This window comes from Bufo bufo, chromosome 2, assembly GCF_905171765.1.
Source record: "Bufo bufo chromosome 2, aBufBuf1.1, whole genome shotgun sequence".
Classification (NCBI taxonomy): domain Eukaryota; kingdom Metazoa; phylum Chordata; class Amphibia; order Anura; family Bufonidae; genus Bufo; species Bufo bufo.
This window is the reverse complement of record NC_053390.1, coordinates 22,788,612-22,809,518: the sequence shown is the minus strand read 5'-3', so window position 1 is coordinate 22,809,518 and position 20,907 is coordinate 22,788,612.

Below are 20,907 nucleotides of genomic sequence, written 5' to 3'. Positions count from 1 at the left end.
TCACTATCAGGACTGGTTCTATGATAGATTATTAGGAGTGGTTATATACATTAATGTTAGATCAAAAGTAAACATTTGTGATTTTTAAATTATAAGACATTTATACGGTACGTTTGATTACTAGAGATTCAGTAATTTACTAACTATTTAATTTATTTTAAGATACAGTCACTTGCCAGTAAATGATAGGTGGTTGGATGGACAGGCTAGAGTGACAGATTGTTACGGATCGGCAAATGTGGAACCACTGAGCTAACCAACTGGTTTGTCTTTGGGCTAAACCCTGAGGGGGTTATTCCAGCGATTCCCCGGTATTCACCCTTTAAACCCTATACAGGGATCTGGACTTTGCTGCAGGGGAATAACGGGACAGGTACCTCCTGGAATAGTTCTGGTTTGGTTGGCAGCTGACCCACTGGAGTCAGGAACACTGGTGCAAGCACTGGAAGCTCTAGGCACTGAAAATGCCAAAAACCAGTGTCTGGACGACAGACAGGCTGGAGTGACAGGTGTCTGGACGTACAACCTGAATGAGCTACATGGGAGGCTGACGATGAGGCAGAGGTGGTTGCCAACCTGATGATGGGCTGACAAGGTTCCTGCAAGATGAGGCACAAGACTGGTATGTGTCACTGACTGGAGAAAATCAAGCACACAAATGTATTATAGGGCACAGAAGATTGGGCACCGAGTGTGTAAATGAATGAAAGAATAACTATAAACCTGGATTCTTTATTAAAATAGAGCAACTTTGTGGTATTATGAACTTTTATCCAGATTTAGGTTTCATTATAAACAACAGAACTTAGGTAATTTTCTTATCCTGTACTTGTAATGTACTGCTAGATGTGACTTCTCCTCAGCTCCCAGTCACAGGTCTTTCCTTCTTAGCTAATTACTTCTTTTCTTCAGCTGCTCATTTCTATAAACATTAACAGCTCCGGAGCCGTCCTCTCAGTCATCTCCTCAGCTGCTCTCTCTGACTGAAAATTAAACTAACTCCTCAGTCACATGTAGCTACTCCCCCTTAGTCTCAATCTGAACCACCAATCAGGTGTTAGACCCAGGACCTATGTCTTCCTGTCTCACAATTAGCCTTTTTACGTATACTAGTCTATTGGGACTTGGCTCTATTCTTTCTCAACATCAAGATGGAAAAGAGAGAGTCATTGCTTATGGCAGCAGAAGTCTTAGAACTTCAGAGAAAAACCCAGCTAATTACAGCTCTTTTGGGTTGGAGCTATTAACAATAGTATGGGCCGTAACAGAATTATTGATGAATATATCACAGGAGGCAAAGTTGAAATTCATACAGACAACAATCCATTGGCATACTTGGACACAGCCAAGTTAGGGGCACTTGAACAAAGATAGGTAGCACGTTTGGCTCGATTTGACTATATCATTAACCACTTCCCATCTGGGCCCTTTGCCCCCTTCCTGACCAGGCCAAATTTTGCAAAACGGACATATCTCACTTTATGTGGTAATAACTTTGGAACGCCTTTATTTATCCAAGTCATTCAGAGATTGTTTTCTCGTGACACATTGTACTTCATGATAGTCATAAATTTGAGTCAAAATATTTCACCTTTATTTATGAAAAAATCCCAAATTTACCCAAAAATGTAAAAAAATCGCAATTTTCTAAATTTCAATTTCTCTGCTTTTAAAACAGAAAGTGATACCTCATAAAATATTTATTATTTAACATTCCCCATATGTCTACTTTATGTTGGCATCATTTTGGAAATGTCATTTTATTTTTTTAGGACGTTAGAAGGCTTAGAAGTTTAGAAGCAATTCTTCAAATTTTTAAGAAAATTGCCAAAACCCACTTTATAAGGACCAGTTCAGGTCTGAAGTCACTTTGTGGGGCCTACATAGTGGATACCCCCATAAATGACCCCATTGTAGAAACTACACCCCTCAAGGTATTCAAAACCGATTTTACAAACTTTGTTAACCCTTTAGGCGTTCCACAAGAATTAAAGGAAAATGGAGATCAAATTTTTAAATTTCACTTTTTTGGCAGATTTTCCATTTTAATCAATTTTTTTCTCTAACACATCGATGGTTAACAGCCAAACAAAACTCAATATTTATTACCCAGATTCTGCGGTTTACAGAAACACCCCACATGTGGTCGTAAACTGCTGTATGGGCACACGGCAGGGCGCAGAAGGAAAGGAACTCCACATGGTTTTTAGATGCCATGTCCCATTTGAAGCCCCCTGATGCACCCTTACAGTAGAAACTCCCAAGAAGTGACCCCATTTTGGAAACTAGGGGATAAGGTGCCAGTTTTATTAGTACTATTTTTGGGTACATATGATTTTTTGATCATTCAATATAACACTTTATGGGGCAAGGTGACCAAAAAATTGGTTGTTTTAGCACAGTTTCTATTTATTTATTTTTACAGCGTTCACCTTAGGGGTTCAGTCAAGTGACATTTTTATAGAGCAGATTGTTACGGACGTGGCGATACCTAATATGTATACTTTTTCTCATTTATTAAAGTTTTACACAATAATAGCATTTTTGAAACCAAAAAATTATGTTTTAATGTGTCCATGTTCTGAGAGCTATAGTTTTTTTATTTTTTGAGAGATTTTCTTATGTAGGGGCTCATTTTTTGCGGGATGAGGTGACGGTTTTATTGGTACCATTTTGTGGGACATACGCGTTTTTGATCACTTGGTGTTGCACCTTTTGTGATGCAAGGTGACAAAAATTGCTTGTTTTGACACAGTTTTTTTTATTTATTTTTTACGGTGTTCATCCGAGGGGTTAGGTCATGTGATATTTTTATAGAGCTGGTTTTTACGGACGCGGCAATACTAAATATGTCTATTTTACTTTATTTTTTCTATTTTAATTTTTTTTTTTTTATTCCTAACTTGGGAACTTTTTTTTTTTTTTACATGTGAAACTTTATTTTATTTTATTTTTTCAACCCTTTATTTTTTTTATTTTATTTTACACTTTTCGTCCCCCATAAGGTCATACAAGACCTCTGGGGGACATTTACTTCACTTTTTCTTTTTTTTTTCACAGTTGATTTCTCCTGTAACTGGGGCTGACATAGTAGCCCCAGTTACAGGACAAATACACCCCTATAGAGGCTGTACAGCAGCAATCCAGCGCTGTACAGCCTCACAGCAGGGCTGATCGAGGTCTCTGAGAGACCTCACACAGCCCCTGCACACTCCGGTCACGGCGGTCACATGACCGCCGGGCCGGAACAGGAAGCGCACAGCGCTTCCTGCTCTGCAGACACAGCGCTCGGTGAGCGCTGTGTCTGCAGCGATCGTGAAGGCAGGGACACCTGGGCACTGTCCCTGCCTTGTCTTAGGGTTGCCCTGCTGTCACTGACAGCGGGCAACCCGATCAGCAGCTGCACGATTAGCGTGCAGCTGCTATTTCTGACAGGACGTTTTAAAACGTGCTTTCAGAAATAGACGTCCACCCATAGGACGTTTATATCCTATGGGCGGACGTGAGGCGGTTAAGTATAAACCAGGACATACTAATACTAATGCCAACGCCCTTTCATAAAATCCCTGTATAAAACCCATAGGAGATTTGGATGCAGAGATGGAGACAATAGAAATTCCTCCATTGCGTGTAGTGGCAACTGATATGATGAAAACGTGTTACACAGACTCTCAAACCAGATTAGAAATGTATGCTCGATCTGAATGGGTCATTAAACAGCAAGAAGATCATGATATCCGCTAGATCAGTGGATACAAACAAGAGTATATACCAGTGCTGAAGAACGAGCTCAACTTTCTAATAGAGGATTAAATATTCTTAGACAATGGGATACGCTGGTCATAAGGAATGACATACTATATAGAAAATATAATTTCCCCGAGACCACCGTGAACTTTGGCAACTGATATTACCAGAAAAATAGAGAGATCACTTCTACACCCTCAGCTTCATGAACACATGGTGCAGATGTTTCAAAACTTTCCAAATTGTGTACTGCACAAGGGTAATGAACAAATTCAACCACCAAGACAAATCAAAACAGGAGAACCATTTGAACTTATGACAGTTGACTTTCTAACAATTCATGAGGTGTCTTCTGTTCATAAATATGCCTTGGTATGTGTAAACCATTTTTCTAAATTTTCTATAGTGATTCCTATTGTTGACCAGACAGCCAAAATTACAGTTCATCGCCTCTGGACTCATGTTATTAGGCCAAACGGATGTGCCCAACAATTGCTTTCTGACCAAGGCCCAAATTTGGAATCACAGTCGGTTCAAGGTCTATGGATATTACATGGAATTCGGAAATCTACAGCTATTCCTCACCATCCTCAAGGAAATGGAGTGTGCGAGAGATTCAATCGGACACTATTAAATCTTATTAGAACATTAGGAGAAGAATACCATTAAAAATGGCCTGAATATATTCACAATGTAGTGTGGGCCTATAGTAATACTATCCACAGTACCACAGGATACACTCCATATCAGTTATTATTTGGACGTCCATCTTGACTGTCACTGCTCATAGAACAACCTGAAAATGTAGAAAATAACACTCATTCAGAATGAGTTCACGAGCATGAGGCACAATTAAAGAGAGCAACTGATATTGTGGCACAATGACAAAAGTATACTGAACCAGAGATAGGATTATTGGAGAATACAAATACTCCTTCCAGGTGAAAGAGTCCTGATACGAAACAGAAGGGCACAGAGAGTTGGCAAATTGTAAACTAAATGGGAAAGAAACCCATATGTTATTGTAGGTCAGCTGGAATCTGGCTCACCAGTATATGAGATCTGACCTGAAAACAATAAGGGACCGACACTTAAAATACATAGAAACTTGTTAAGACCATGTACTTTTCAGATGAAGATGCCTGAAGACCTTAATACTGAATATGCTCCGACAGACTTATCTGAACAATACATGGATGAAGACTGATGGATTATGTTACCCACAGGGGGAGAATCGGAGGCCAATATGGAAAAGGGAATTGCCTCTGCAGTTATTGTACTTAATGAATATTGATGTATTTGTTGATTTATGCAGAATACTGTTGAACATTAAGGTTCTTTACTTGGCGGTAGGGTGGAGTGTTATGTAATGGTGGTCCTATAGGAGAGTAAATGTTACACTACTGACATGCTGATAGTTTCTTCATAGCCAATGTCTGAGGAAAGGGATAGCAGGCTAAAGAGACTACTGTCCAGGACGTCCTCTGTTATGTACCTGGCACTGGTGGGTGTCTTACAGATGTACCGTAGATGGAGGAGCTTTCTCTGAGAGCTGTCCATTCTTGAAAGTCCCTATATTTGGCCAGCAGAGGAGACAGGAAGACACAGGTGCTGGGTCTAACACCTGATTGGTGGTTCAGATTGAGACAAAGGGGGAGGAGCTACATGTGACGGAGTTAGTTTCACTTTCAGTCAGAGAGCAGCTGAGGATAGTGGTTAAGAGGACGGCTCCGGAGCTGTTCATGTTTATAGAAATGAGCAGCTGAAGAAAAGAAGTAATTAGCTACAAATTAAAGACCTGTGACTGGGAGCTGAGGAGAAGTCACATCCAGCAGTACATTACAAGTACAGGATATGAAAATGACCTAAGTTCTGTTGTTTATAATGAAATCTAACTGTGGATAAAATTTCCTAATACTTCAAAGTTGCTCTATTTTAATAAAGAATCCATGTTTATAGCTATTCTTTCCTTCATTTACAAGTGGGTTCATTACATTTGTCTCTATCTCAATAGTACCTGGTCTCTGATTGCTTCCCTGACACAGGTGAGGCGATTAGAGGCGGAAAATACATTTACACCTGCCCTAAACTGCCGTCCTGAACTGTGATTGGTCCATCTGCAGTATTGGACTTATCACAGCGATTGCTGGCCAAGGAACGCTGATTGATTCTCGGCGGTCATCACTATTTGTCTAGCTATCAGAGTGCCGTCCTCACTAAACTCAAAGGAGAAATCTACAGCACACCAATTTTGTTTCTTTTTCAGAAGATGCTTTTAATACATAACGTTTTATTTTACATCATTTTGTTCCATCCAGAGAAAGTGTCAATGTAACCGGCCATAAAAGAAACCCCAACGATTCGGTCGGGTAATAACCTTTATCAAGGGATCTGTGGCCTCAGTTGGACAGAGCACACATGTCTAACTGAGGCCACAGATCCCTTGATAAAGGTCATTACCCGACCGAAACGTTGGGGTTTCTTTTATGGCCGTTAACATTGACACTTTCTCTGGATTCAACAAAATTATGTAAAATAAAACGTAATGTATTAAAAGCATCTTCTGAAAAAGAAACAAAATTGGTGTGCCGTGGATTTCTCCTTTGAAATAGATTGACGTACGTCCTCTACGAGCACCCACCGCCAAAGGTGTACGGATGTCCTCCTTTTCCAGTCCTCACTGAACTGTCACGTCATTTTCCGATGCAGTGAGAATTTAACCCCATCCCGTAAATGTATGTCAGGAGGCAGCAACAGACTACATTCCCCGATGTACAAGTATGTGAGAGTGCAGGAAGTGGTTACTGTAGCTATAGAAAGTGTTAAGACTCGTCAAGATGGGATATTCTCCTACTGCTCTAATACTTTTCATCCCATGTCAAGCATGTAAAGTATGAAACAGGGGATTTCGACCATTCTTCACTTTCAGTTAAAGGGGTTCTCCAGGAATTAAGAAAATGAAAATACGGAAATATTACTGTCACAGGGCGCCAACCGTGCGGTCCGCTGTGCCGCCGGCGCCCTGTGAAAAGTTCGGAGCGAGGACGCACACAGCGTCCTCGTCTCTAGGGCAACAGAGAGCGCGGAGGACCCGGCCGCGCACTTCTTCTTAGCGTGGCCGATGTCCTCCGCTCCCGTGGGAACCATTGTATGTCTGAGCGCCGAGCTGATCACAGCAGTAGGCAGGAGGATAGGTCATGTGACGCTGACCACGTCACATGACCATTTCCCTCCTCTATTTAAACAGGCAACCTGCTGGCCACAGGTTGCCTGTCATTTAGTTCCTCAGTTAGGTGATCATTCCTGTGGTCTCCTGCTCTAGGTGTGGAATCTCGGTTCGTGTTTTGTTTCCTGGTTTTGCCTTCTTCTTGGATCTTACGTTTATCCTGGTATCGACTCTCGCTTGGTATTTGGACTCCCTTTGTTTGCTCCTTTTGGTCTGGTTTGTTCCTCCTGGTTTTGACCCTCGGCTTGTCCCTGTTATTGGTATTGTACAGGGTGGGCCATTTATATGGATACACCTTAATAAAATGGGAATGGTTGGTGATATTAACTTCCTGTTTGTGGCACATTAGTATATGTGAGGGGGGAAACTTTTCAAGATGGGTGGTGACCATGGCGGCCATTTTGAAGTCGGCCATTTTGAATCCAACTTTTATTTTTTCAATAGGAAGAGGGTCATGTGACACATCAAACTTATTGGGAATTTCACAAGAAAAACAATGGTGTGCTTGTGACTTTATTCTTTCATGAGTTATTTACAAGTTTCTGACCACTTATAAAATGTGTTCAATGTGCTGCCCATTGTGTTGGATTGTCAATGCAACCCTCTTCTCCCACTCTTCACACACTGATAGCAACACCGCAGGAGAAATGCTAGCACAGGCTTCCAGTATGCGTAGTTTCAGGTGCTGCACATCTCGTATCTTCACAGCATAGACAATTGCCTTCAGATGACCCCAAAGATAAAAGTCTAAGGGGGTCACTGGATATGCGAAATTGCTACATGATGATGTGTTTCCCTCTTTATGCACTGAAGCTGGCACGTTCCCTGAGTTTTTCCAGCAAGATGGTGCACCACCACATTATGGGTGTCAGATCAGAGCATTCTTAGATGAACAGTTTTCTGTAAAGTGGATTGGTCGTCGTGGGCCAGTTGAATGGCCCCCAAGGTCTCCCGATCTGACCCCCTTAGACTTTTATCTTTGGGGTCATCTGATGCAATTGTCTATGCTGTGAAGATACGAGATGTGCAGCACCTGAAACTACGCATACTGGAAGCCTGTGCTAGCATTTCTCCTGCGGTGTTGCTATCAGTGTGTGAAGAGTGGGAGAAGAGGGTTGCATTGACAATCCAACACAATGGGCAGCACATTGAACACATTTTATAAGTGGTCAGAAACTTGTAAATAACTCATGAAAGAATAAAGTTACGTTAAAACCAAGCACACCATTGTTTTTCTTGTGAAATTCCCAATAAGTTTGATGTGTCACATGACCCTCTTATTGAAAAAACCAAAGTTGGATTCAAAATGGCCGACTTCAAAATGGCCGCCATGGTCACCACCCATCTTGAAAAGTTTCCCCCCTCACATATACTAATGTGCCACAAACAGGAAGTTAATATCACCAACCATTCCCATTTTATTAAGGTGTATCCATATAAATGGCCCACCCTGTATACTCCCTTGTACCGTCTTTACCTTCTGGCATTTGACCTAGCTTGTCTGACCTTGTTGTTTGTTGTCTGTCTTGTTTGTCGCCTCTGCACTTATTTAGGTCAGGGACCGCCGCCCAGTTGCGCTCCGTAATTTAGAACGGGTAAGTGCAAGTAGGCAGGGACAGAGGTGTGGGTGGAGCCAGTTTGCACTTTCACTTACCCCCTGTCTGTGACAGAATCACAGGCCCAACCACATTACTTTATCTCATTATGGATCCGCCACAAAGGCTCATGGATCATGTTCAGAATTTGGCTCAGATTGTTCAGGAATTAGGGGAGAGGTTACAAGCGCAAGAAATTACCCGTAATCTCTCTGCTTCCTCTCCGTCCACATTGCCGGTGGAAAGCCATGTTAAGCTTGAGGTTTCCAGATCGGTTCTCGGGGGATCGTAAGTGTTTTTTAGCTTTCAAAGAAAGTTATAAATTGCATTTTCGTTTGCGGCCTCATTCCTGCAGTGGAATGAGGCCGCAAGTGGGGCCTCATAATCCAGTGGGGATTATTATCTCCTTAGTGGGTGACCCTCAAGACTGGGCATTTTCATTACCCCTGGACTCTCTGTGTCTTAGATCCGTTGATTCATTTTTTCAGGCCCTTGGTGTTCTATATGACGAACCAGACAGGGCTACTGTTGCTGAGAGTCAGCTCAAGTCTCTGGTACAGGGTGACTGACCAGTGGAGGAGTATTGCACCTAGTTTAGAAAATGGTGTGTCCCCTCTGGGTGGAATGAACCAGCTCTCAAGAGTCAGTTTAGGTCAGGTCTATTTGAGACCCTTAAGGATATGTTAGTGTCCTATCCTTCCCCAGACACCTTAGAGGAAACCATGACTCTCGCTATCAGACTTGACAGACGCCTTGGGGAGAGACAGCGGGAGCATCTGTTTTTTCCACAGGTTTCCTCAAAAAACTAGACCTATTCTATGGGGGTCAAGTCCGAGCCCTTTCCAGACGAACCCATGCAGTTGGGGATGACCAGAAGAGACCAACACCTGTTTTTACTGTGGTGACTCTGACCATTGGATCCGGCAGTGTCCTCCTTCCGGAAAATCACCCAAACCAGAGGGACCTAAAAATAAGGTACCCCCTCGGAGTAGTTAAGAAAAAATTATTAGTACCTGTTACTATTTCGTTAGGTTCTAACAAGGGGTTGGGTTATGCTTTCATTGATTCAGGGCCGGCCTCTAACTTTATTGATCTTAAGTTTGCTTTAGTGGGGATACTTGTTTTAGACCTTCCCAGTCCTGTTTATATTGTAGCCATTGATTCTACCCCTTTCTAGGTGGTACTGTTAGGTGTTGCACACCGGAAATAACTGACGGTTGGGGTGTGTCATACTGAAGTGTGCTCTTTTCTGATGTTGGAAAACTTGCCTGTTGAGGTTGTTTTAGGTATGCCTTAGCTCCAATTGCATAACCCCGTTATTAATTGGACCATGAAGAGGTTGAGAAGTGGGGTCCTAAATGTAACTCATGTTTACCTATTGTGCAAGCTAATGTCTCTGTTAAATCTAAGATATTACCTCCATTTATCAAGGAATACACTGATGTGTTTTCCTCATCTGATCCGGAGGGTCTGCTGCCCCATAGGCCTTATGATTGTGCCATTAACTTAATGGCAGACTCTAAGTTTCTTAAGGGTCGTATATATAATTTATCTGGTCCGGAGCGTAATTCCATGAGGGAATATATACAGGAAAGTCTTACTAAGGGACACTCCGTGTCTCCAATGGGGGCGGGATTTTTTTTTGTCAAAAAGAAGGATGGAGGTCTCAGACCCTGTATTGATTATAGAAAATGTAATGAAATTACCATTAAAAATCTATATTCCCTTGCATTAATCCCCGATCTTTTTAATCAGGTTTTGGGGGCATCCTGGTTTTCCAAACGCGATCTGAGGGGAGCATATAATTTAATTCGGATTAAAGAATGGGATGAATGGAAAACTGCTTTCAACACCCCTGAGGGACATTTTGAATATTTATTCATGCCTTTTGGACTGAGTAATGCTCCTGCAGTTTTTCAGAATTTCATGAATGATATCTTTAGAGAATTTATTGGTAGATTTGTTATTATTTATCTGGATGATATTTTGATTTTTTTCTCTGAATTGGGAGTCTCATGTGTCACACATCAGACAAGTACTTGAGTTAGAGAAATTTATTTTTGGAGTACAAGAGATTTTGTATCTAGATTATATCCTCACTCCACACTCGTTTAAGATGGACCCGGTACAGGCTATTCAGGACTGGGTAAGACCATCATCCCTTAAAGCTTTACAGTGGTTTTTAGGGTTTTCCCATTATTACCGAAGTTTATTAAAACATTTTCGGTAATTGCCAAACCCTTGACCGACCTTACCAAGAAGGGGGTGGATCTTGTTAACTGGCCTGTGGAGGCCGTTGAAGCCTTTGAAACCCTTAACAAGTTCAGGATCTTGGACGAGAATGCTCATCCTAACTTGCAGGTACTTAACGCACTAGGACGAACAATCTCGTCCTGCAGTAAAACTGTCACTGTGAGTAAACACACAGTTGATAAGAACTGAGCTACTTGTAATTATCCTTCTCTAGTGCTGAGCAGATCAAAGCTGTGGATTAGCCTGCCCTTCCTCCTCAGCTGCAGAGTTAACCCCTTCAGTACGCCTCACACATCCATAGCCCTTCCTTAGTGCTATGTTTGTGGAGCTGTGTGACCAGTGAATGTCAGTTACAAAATGATCCAAACATGAAGTAGACATATGGGAAATGTAAAGTAAACTATTTTAGGAGGTATTACTATCTGTTTTAAAAGCAAAGAAATAGAAATTTTGAAAATTATGAATTTTTCCAAATTTTTGGTAAATTTGGTATTTTTTTTATAAATAAAAATGAAATATTTTGACTCAAATTTACCACTGTCATGAAGTACAATATGTGACGAGAAAACAATTTCAGAATGGCTTGGATAGGTAAAAGCTTTCCAAAGTTATTACCATATAAAGTGACATGTCACATTTGCAAAAAATGGCCAGGACCTTAAAGGTGAAAAATGGCAGGGTCCTTAAGGGGTTAAAAAATCTTTTATAAACGCCCCAGTCTTGGTTCAGCCAGATCAAGAAAGACCTTTTCTTGTGGAGGTGGACGCATCTGAAGATGGAGTAGGGGCCGTTTTGTCTCAGGGACCCTCTAACCTCACTAATTTAAGACCTTGTGCATTCTTTTCACGAAAATTCTCTCCCACTGAGAGGAATTACGATATCGGGAATTGTTAGCCATTAAGTGGGCATTTGAGGAGTGGAGGCATTTTTTGGAAGGGGCCAAACATTGCATCACTGTTCTCACTGACCATAAAAATGTATTGTTTCTTGAATCTGCTAAACGTCTGAATCCTCGCCAAGCCAGGTGGGCGTTATTCTTCACTCGTTTTAACTTTTATATTACTTTTAGGCCAGGAAGTAAGAACGTGAAGGCTAACGCTTTGTCTCAAAGTTTTTGCGCGTTTCAACCTCCTGACACTCCTCCTGAACCCATCTTACCACCTAATATCATTGTGGCAGCATTTTCCTCGGATCTTGCATCTGATATTGATGAGCTCTGGTGCAAACACCCTCAGATAAGTTATTTGTTCCTGGGCACTTTCATCTCTGGCTGCTGGGTGAGTGTCATTAATCTATTTTATGTAGTCATTCTGGTATTGAGTCTACCAGAGAACTCGTTTCTAGATCTTATTGGTGGCCTACGTTGTTGAGGGATGTCAAGTCGTATGTCTCTGCTTGAGAGGTATGTGCTAGATCCAAGACGCTTAGAACTCGTCCTGTGGGTGAGTTACGGCCGCTACCCATTCCTAGGAAACCCTGGTCACATATTTCTATGGATTTCATCACTGACTTGCCACCCTCTGAGGGTAAGTCAGTGGTTTGGATAGTGGTCGATAGGTTCAGTAAAATGGTACACTTCGTTCCTTTGGCCAAGCTCCCGAATGCCAAGACTCTGGCTTCTGTTTTTATTGAGCATGTGATACGACTGCATGGAGTTCCGGAGAACATAGTATCTGACAGGGGTGTACAGCTCGTATAAAAATTTTGGAGAGCCTTTTGTCAAAGATGTGAGATATCATTGTCCTTTTCGTCAGCTTTTCATCATGAGACCAATGGACAAACCGAATGCCTTAATCAAGCTGTGGAACAATTTTTAAGATCTTACATCTCTGACAATCAGCAATTGTGGGTGAAATTTCTTCCTTTGGCGGAGTTTGCCATCAATAACCGGGTGAACTCTTCCACTGGAGTATCTCAGTTTTTCTGTAACCTTGGTTTCCATCCTTGATTTAATTCTTGCCCATCTGTTTCCTCACTTAACCCTGAAGCTGATAGGGTAACATCAGAACTGTGCACAGTCTGGGCTCAGGTTCGGTCGAACCTGGAAAAAGCTCAGGAGATTCAAAAAATCAAAGCCAATAGGAGATGTTCCAGAGGGGTGGATTTTATGGAGAAGGTTTGGTTGTCCACCAAAAATTTGCCATTAAAAGTGTCTTCTAGGAAGTTTGCGCCACGATTTGTTGGACCATATGAAATTCTTGACATTATTAACCCCGTCACATTTATGTAGAAGCTGGCAGAGTCATTTTGGATTCACAATGTATTTCACAAATCATTGCTTAAGAAATATGTTTCACCGGTTGTTCCGTCGCAATCAGTTCCTCCTCCGATACTGGTGGACGGTCAAAATGATTTTTTTATATCTAGAATCATTGATGTCAGGAGAGTTCGAAACTCGTTGCAGTACCTGGTGCACAGGAAGGGTTATGGACCTGAGGAGAGGTCCTGGGTGCCGGTTAATAAGATCCATGCTACTAGGTTGATTGAAGAATTTCATCGTGCTCATCCGGAGAAGTCTTCTCCAGCTATTTTGGGTCCAGTGGCCCCTCATGGAAGGAGGGGTACTGTCACGGGGTGTCGACCGTGCGGTCTGCTTCCGCTGTGCCGCCGGCGCCCTGTGACGCCCACAGCGTCCTCGTCTCCAGGGCAACAGAGAGCGTGGCCGGCGTCCTCCGCTTCCGTGGAAACCATTGTAGGTCTGTGCGCCAATCTGATCACTCGGCGCTCAGCAGTAGGCAGGAGGATAGGTCATGTGACGCTGGCCACATCACATGACCATTTCCCTCCTCTATTTAAACAGTCATTTAGTTCCTCAGTTAGGTGATCATTCCTGTGGTCTCCTGCTCTAGGTGTGGAATCTCGGCTCGTGTTTTGTATCCTGGTTTTGCCTTCTTCTTGTATTTTCCTGTTTCTCCTGGTATCGACTCTCGCTTGGCATTTGGACTCCCTTTGTTTGCTCCTTTTGGTCTGGTTTGTTCCTCCTGGTTTTGACACTCGGCTTGTCCCTGTTATTGGTATTGTATACTCCTTGGTACCATCTTTACCTCCTGGCATTTGACCTAGCTTGTCTGACCTTGTAGTTTGTTGTCTGTCTCGTTTGTCGCCATTGCACTTACTTAGGTCAGGGACTGCCGCCCAGTTGTGCTCCGTTATTTAGGACGGGTAAGTGCAAGTAGGCAGGGACAGGTGTGGGTGGAGCCAGTTTGCACTTTCCCTTACCCCCTGACAATTACTTTATTATAAATAAATTCCCAAATACCTTTCATTAGTTATAATGGCTCGTTTTCTCTGGAGAGCAATCATAAGGAGAAATAAAATGGCCGCCGTCCTGTTAGTACACACAAAACCTGTCCTAATCACACAGGACGACAAGTTACTTCAGAGAACTAAGGTAAAAAGCTGCCTCATCCTCCTCTATGAAGTTTTTTAAATAGATTTTTTCTATATATTTGATACTAACCCCTTCCCAACATCCAGTGTACAGTCGTGGCCAAAAGTTTAGAGAATGACACAAATATTAGTTTTCACAAAGTTTGCTGCTAAACTGCTTTTAGATCTTTGTTTCAGTTGTTTCTGTGATGTAGTGAAATATAATTACATGCACTTCATACGTTTCAAAGGCTTTTATTGACAATTACATGACATTTATGCAAAGAGTCAGTATTTGCAGTGTTGGCCCTTCTTTTTCAGGACCTCTACAATTCGACTGGGCATGCTCTCAATCAACTTCTGGGCCAATTCCTGACTGATAGCAACCCATTCTTTCATAATAACTTCTTGGAGTTTGTCAGAATTAGTGGGTTTTTGTTTGTCCACCCGCCTCTTGAGGATTGACCACAAGTTCTCAATGAGATTAAGATCTGGGGAGTTTCCAGGCCATGGACCCAAAATGTCAACGTTTTGGTCCCCGAGCCACTTAGTTATCACTTTTGCCTTATGGCACGGTGCTCCATCGTGCTGGAAAATGCATTGTTCTTCACCAAACTGTTGTTGGATTGTTAGAAGAAGTTGCTGTTGGAGGGTGTTTTGGTACCATTCTTTATTCATGGCTGTGTTTTTGGGCAAAATTGTGAGTGACCCCACTCCCTTGGATGAGAAGCAACCCCACACATGCTTTACTGTTGGCATGACACAGGACTGATGGTAGCGCTCACCTTTTCTTCTCCGGACAAGCCTTTTTCCAGATGCCCCAAACAATCGGAAAGAGGCTTCATCGGAGAATATGACTTTGCCCCAGTCCTCAGCAGTCCATTCACCATACTTTCTGCAGAAGATCAATCTGTCCCTGATGTTTTTTTTGGAGAGAAGTGGCTTCTTTGCTGCCCTTCTTGACACCAGGCCATCTTCCAAAAGTGTTCGCCTCACTGTGCGTGCAGATGCGCTCACACCTACCTGCTGCCATTCCTGAGCAAGCTCTGCACTGGTGGCACTCCGATCCCGCAGCTGAATCCTCTTTAGGAGACGATCCTGGCGCTTGCTGGACTTTCTTGGACGCCCTGAAGCCTTCTTAACAAGAATTGAACCTCTTTCCTTGAAGTTCTTGATGATCCTATAAATTGTTGATTGAGGTGCAATCTTAGTAGCCACAATATCCTTGCCTGTGAAGCCATTTTATGCAACGCAATGATGGCTGCATGTGTTTCTTTGCAGGTCACCATGGTTAACAATGGAAGAACAATGATTTCAAGCATCACCCTCCTTTTAACATGTCAATTCTGCCATTTTAACCCAATCAGCCTGACATAATGTTCTCCAGCCTTGTGCTCGTCAACATTCTCACCTGAGTTAACAAGACGATTACTGAAATGATCTCAGCAGGTCCTTTAATGACAGCAATGAAATGCAGTGGAAAGTTGTTTTTGGGATTAAGTTAATTTTCATGGCAAAGAAGGACTATGCAATTCATCTGATCACTCTTCATAACATTCTGGAGTATATGCAAATTGCTATTATAAAAACTTAAGCAGCAACTTTTCCAATTTCCAATATTTTTGTCATTCTCAAAACTTTTGGCCACAACTGTACATGTAAGGCCGATGTAGGATCTTTACAGGTGGTGCCTGCTACGAAGCAGTGAGCGCCATAACCACAGGGTGCCTGCTGTCTGCGATAACGCCAATTGCAGACTGTAACCACTCACATACCGTGGTCAAATGTGACCATAGCAGCTGAGTGGTGAACTTCAGGGAGCACTGCACTCTTGTGCTCAGAACAGATTTCCTTCACGGAGATAGGGGAACTTGTTCCATTGTAATAATAGGCCAGAGCACTCCAATGTAAGCCTGAAGGTGGCAGCAATTTTCTATTCAGTAATGCATTAAATCCCATTGCTAAATAGAAACGGCAATCTGATAATTGCATGTTATTAGGCCCTTGGAAGGGCCTAAAAAAAAAAGTTTTTAAAAGTATAAAAACTATTTGTAAATATATAAAAATTCAAATCACACCTTTTCCCAAAATTAAAATAAATTATAAAAATCATAGGCATCAAAATCTAAAAATATTTATCCCTAAAAAAAAACAAAAAACAACGCTGTCAATTTGCCATTTTTTTTTTGTCCTGCAGGAACAGCCGGGATTAGAGAAGAATCTGATCAGAGATCGCCGTCAGCTGGATAAGGGGAACACTTCATGACGGGATGGGGACATCTCCAATCAAAGAGCAGCAGCCGGTGATCAGATTCTCCTCCTGCCCTGAAGGCACCAAGGACAGAATCTGAAGTCACTTTCTCCATTCATGATTCCATACCTGTGGTGACATCTCCTGGAATGTCCTCCTCCACCTCACTCTTACACGGGGGATCGCCCATCATCCTCTCTTCTTCATCCTCCACTTTAATATCAGTCAGATCTTCCCCCTGATTTATCATCTGTAACAATTCAGTACAATACAGCAGACAGGTGGGAAATCTAACAGATCCACATGAGAGACCCCACAATCTATGACCCCTCTATGACTGCAGGACCCCCCTATATAGATGTGTATAGGGCTCAGCTCCATCTACCTGAGGATTCTCTGGGACCTTCTCCTCTGGACAGTCCTGGGAATACAGAGAACGGGGACATCTCTCTGGTGGATTTCTCCTGCTTGATCCATCTGTGGAGACACAAGCACACAGTGACTGAATACATGGCCTCCTGTAGATCTGTCTATAGACCAGACTCTTCTCTCAGCTCCTTCAGAGGAAAATCTGTGGAAAATAACAATATTCTGCTCCTCACCACCTGTACCGAGGTACTAGCAACTAGCAGACCAAAGGCCCATAGTATCCTCTGGTCTATGAGAGCAAATGGTGGGCAGTGGAAGACAGCTCCTTCTCCTCAATAGTACATTCTGAGAATGAGGATACAGGTATAAGTGCCAGCGCCCTGAAGCACCCTACCAACCTACGCCACTTAATTTGATAGCCTGCAGAAATCTTGGTCATCTCCATCCTCCCATAATTCTAGTGAAAAGATACCTGGGGTCCCAGATCATACATCTTGGGTACAACATTCAAAATCTCTTTTCAATCCCTTATCTCAGCGGTCAGAGATGTGTGGATCTGTGGATTTGAAGTTACTGAGGTTAGGGTGAATCTGAAAGCTACCACAGGCCGTACTGAACAACTATAGGTCGACCATATTCTTTTTTTTAGCCCAAATACACAATACTGTAATTCAGACGCCCAAACTCAGGCCTTGTGTGAAATGAGAAGACACCAAGAGGACACAGATAACAGAGGCCATCGCTATAACATTAGGGGGTTAGAGTTTTCCGTGAAACAACTAACTCTGAAAATGTCCATGATGCCCTCATGCCTTTTTCTATCAAATCCTCGATTTACCACGTGATCCACCAGTCAGAATGGACCGAGCTCCAGGGATGTGGCCCCTCAGGGAAGAACCTCTAAACCTGAAGATATTGAAGGTAATTATGGAACTGACTTCACTGTAGAAGAAAGTATCAGAAGCAAATCACCTTCCTTAGGGCTCATGCCCACGAACGTAAGGGCTCCGTGCCTGTGCTGCGGAGCGCAAATTGCAGTCTGCAATGCATGGGCATCGGCCCGTGGGGCATCTGCAGCGGATTGCGGACCCCATTCTAACCCTTGGTTTCGGCTGCTGGAGGGGACTTCATGGTTTGGGGCCGTTTTGCTGCAGACATTTCTGTGACTGTCCGGCTCCTCTGAATGTGGCTGTAATAAGGGGGGATCCGACCTCCTCCTCCAGTCACATGCAGCAGGCTGTATCTTCTCTGCTTGTGGAGTGACTAGAGCATCCAAGACATGAATAGCAGGAGAAAGACTGGAAAGTGACTATGATGGACTCTCCTTATAAAAGTAAGGACCAGTTCACACCACGTCTGAGCCTCCAGCAGAACATATGTGCGGAGGGTTTCCCAATATCTCCCTCTGACAGAATCTCCGACGTCAGGCTCTATACAGTCACTAGGGGCGGACATTGCCCATAAGCTCCATGTATGATCTACACTGTATACGCTGCGGAACACGGATTTTACAGGACGTCTCTGATAAAGCAGTGTAGTCTACTATACCGGCCGGAAGGACACACTCCCATCATGTGACTGGAGCTCTAAGGATATGACCGACATTTAAAGAACACGTAGCCTCTAATGTAATGTGAGAGGAAACTGTGGAGCTCCTCCATTACATGTCACTGCACACACGTGTATACACTGCACATGACGGCTCTTACCTTGTGATATTAGAGGCTGGTGCTCCTCCATTACATGTCACTGCACACACGTGTATACACTGCACATGACGGCTCTTACCTTGTGATATAAGAGGCTGGTGCTCCTCCATCTTGGCCTCCTTGTACAGATCCTTGTGTCCTTCTATATACTCCCACTCCTCCATGGAGAAATAGACAGTGACGTCCTGACACCTTATAGGAACCTGACAACACAATGACACCGTCATCACCCAGACCCCTCCAGTGCTGTTACTGGAGAATTTCCCAGCAGTGTCACCTCTCCAGTCAGCAGCTCCATCATCTTGTGGGTGAGTTCTAGGATCTTCTGCTCATGTATCAGGGGGTGAGGGGGAGGCTCTGTGATGGGGGGAGGGGTCCTGCTCCGCCCTCCTGACTCCTGGAGATGGATGATGGGAGTCACACAGTCCCCCGATGTCTTCTTCACTATTGTGTACTCCTGTGGATGGAGAGAGACACTTAGGGAATAAACCCTTCAGGGGCCATGTGCTCTCCTCCGGCCCTTTCCTCCTGGTACAACGTGCCTACTTACCTTCTCATGGCTCCTACAACATGACTATTGGTCACTGGTCACATGACACATCACTCACCATACTGGGGTCTGATCTTCAGGTTCTCCATCACTTGGAAGGTCTGGAGGCCGTTCTCCAGGACCCTGGACTCTTCCTATCACTTCCTATGATGGATTCTCCTTCCCGATGTCTGACTTGTTACAGAATACAATAAAGAGGAGAGAAATCTAGAAAAGTTTACCTCTCCGCTCAGCAGGGAGATGATCTCCAAGGTGAGGTCTAATATTCTTCTGCTGATCTCCTTCCTGTCCATCCTTGGTGGCTCATTCAGGAGAAGGCTCGTATTGCTGGTTTTCTTCATGATGCCTCCAAAAAAAACAGGAATAAAAGGTTAATCAGTGAGTCCCATGTCCCCGATAATGAGGCCGAGAAAAAGTACAACTCATCCCCAAAACTCAGACCCTCATAAAGCTGCACTGAGGGGAAAACCCTGAGCTCCGGGTGTATCTAAGCTCCTGGCAGTGAAAACCTAAGTTACAGGAAGCAGATTCTCTCATCCAGCACAGAATGATGACAACCCCCACTATCCCCACTACTCCTCCCCCATCATACTAAGCTGAGGAGTGGAGAAGGATTCCTTGTGTGTAATGGAGGAGAATCTCAAGAGGTGACATGTCTGAGCTCTCCACCACACTGTCTCCTCACAGCTCATCTTACCTGCAGGCTGGAGGAATGGCTGATACCAGAGAGAACAAGAGCCCTGACTACCGACCAGGACCTGCCCAGTATCTGCTGCACTGCAAGAGCTGAAGGACCTGGGGTGACGTCATCGTCATGTGATCAGTGCAGGGGGCGGAGCTCAGGAAAGGAGGTTGTGAAGGACCTGGGGTGACATCACCGTCATGTGATCAGTGCAGTGGGCGGGGCTAATCAATGGTGAGGAGAAGTAGTGGTGAAGGACCTGCGGTGACGTCACCGTCATGTGACCAGTGCAGGGGGCGGAGCTCAGGAGTGAATGTGGTGAAGGACCTGGGGAGATGTCACTGTCATGTGATCAGTGTGGGGCGGGGCTCAACAATGGTTAGACAAGGTAGTAAAGGACCTATAGTGACATCATAGTCATTTGACCAATGCAGGGTAGGAGTCTGGCCTGCACTGATCACATGACGGTGACATCTCCCCAGGTCCTTCACCACCTATTATTCTCTTCAATGCTCAGCCCCGCCCCCTGCACGGATCACATGACGGTGACGTCACCGCAGGTCCTTCAGCTCTGGCAGTGCAGCAGATACTGGGCAGGTCCTGGTCGGTAGTCAGGGCTCTTGTTCTCTCTGGTATCAGCCATTCCTCCAGCCTGCAGGTAAGATGAGCTGTGAGGAGACAGTGTGGTGGAGAGCTCAGACATGTCACCTCTGGAGATTCTCCTCCATTACACACAAGGAATCCTTCTCCGCTCCTCAGCTTAGTATGATGGGGGGAGGAGTAGTGGGGATAATGGGGGTTGTCATCATTCACTGGCCCCTGACTGTCCTGGTGAGGGGCCCCTGCCTCCAGGAGGCGAATGAATGGAGCAGGGGCCCGGCCTGAGCTCAGCTCTCTCCAGTCTCTTCTCTAGGAGTTCTGGACACAGCTGAGCACAGCCCAGAGGTGGGACCTGCATCTATCAGACATTTATCTCCTGTGGAGACACCAGAAATCTCCATGTTGGGGCCCCTGGAATCCATGTGGTGGGGGCTCTGAGAAGCGTGGCCCCTCCAGGCTCAGGAAGTGCGGTTCTGGAGGTGACATCTGGTCTTGTCCCCTGGATGATTTCCTCTCTTCTCATAAAGGCGCCTGCAGTACTAGAAGCCTCCAGCTC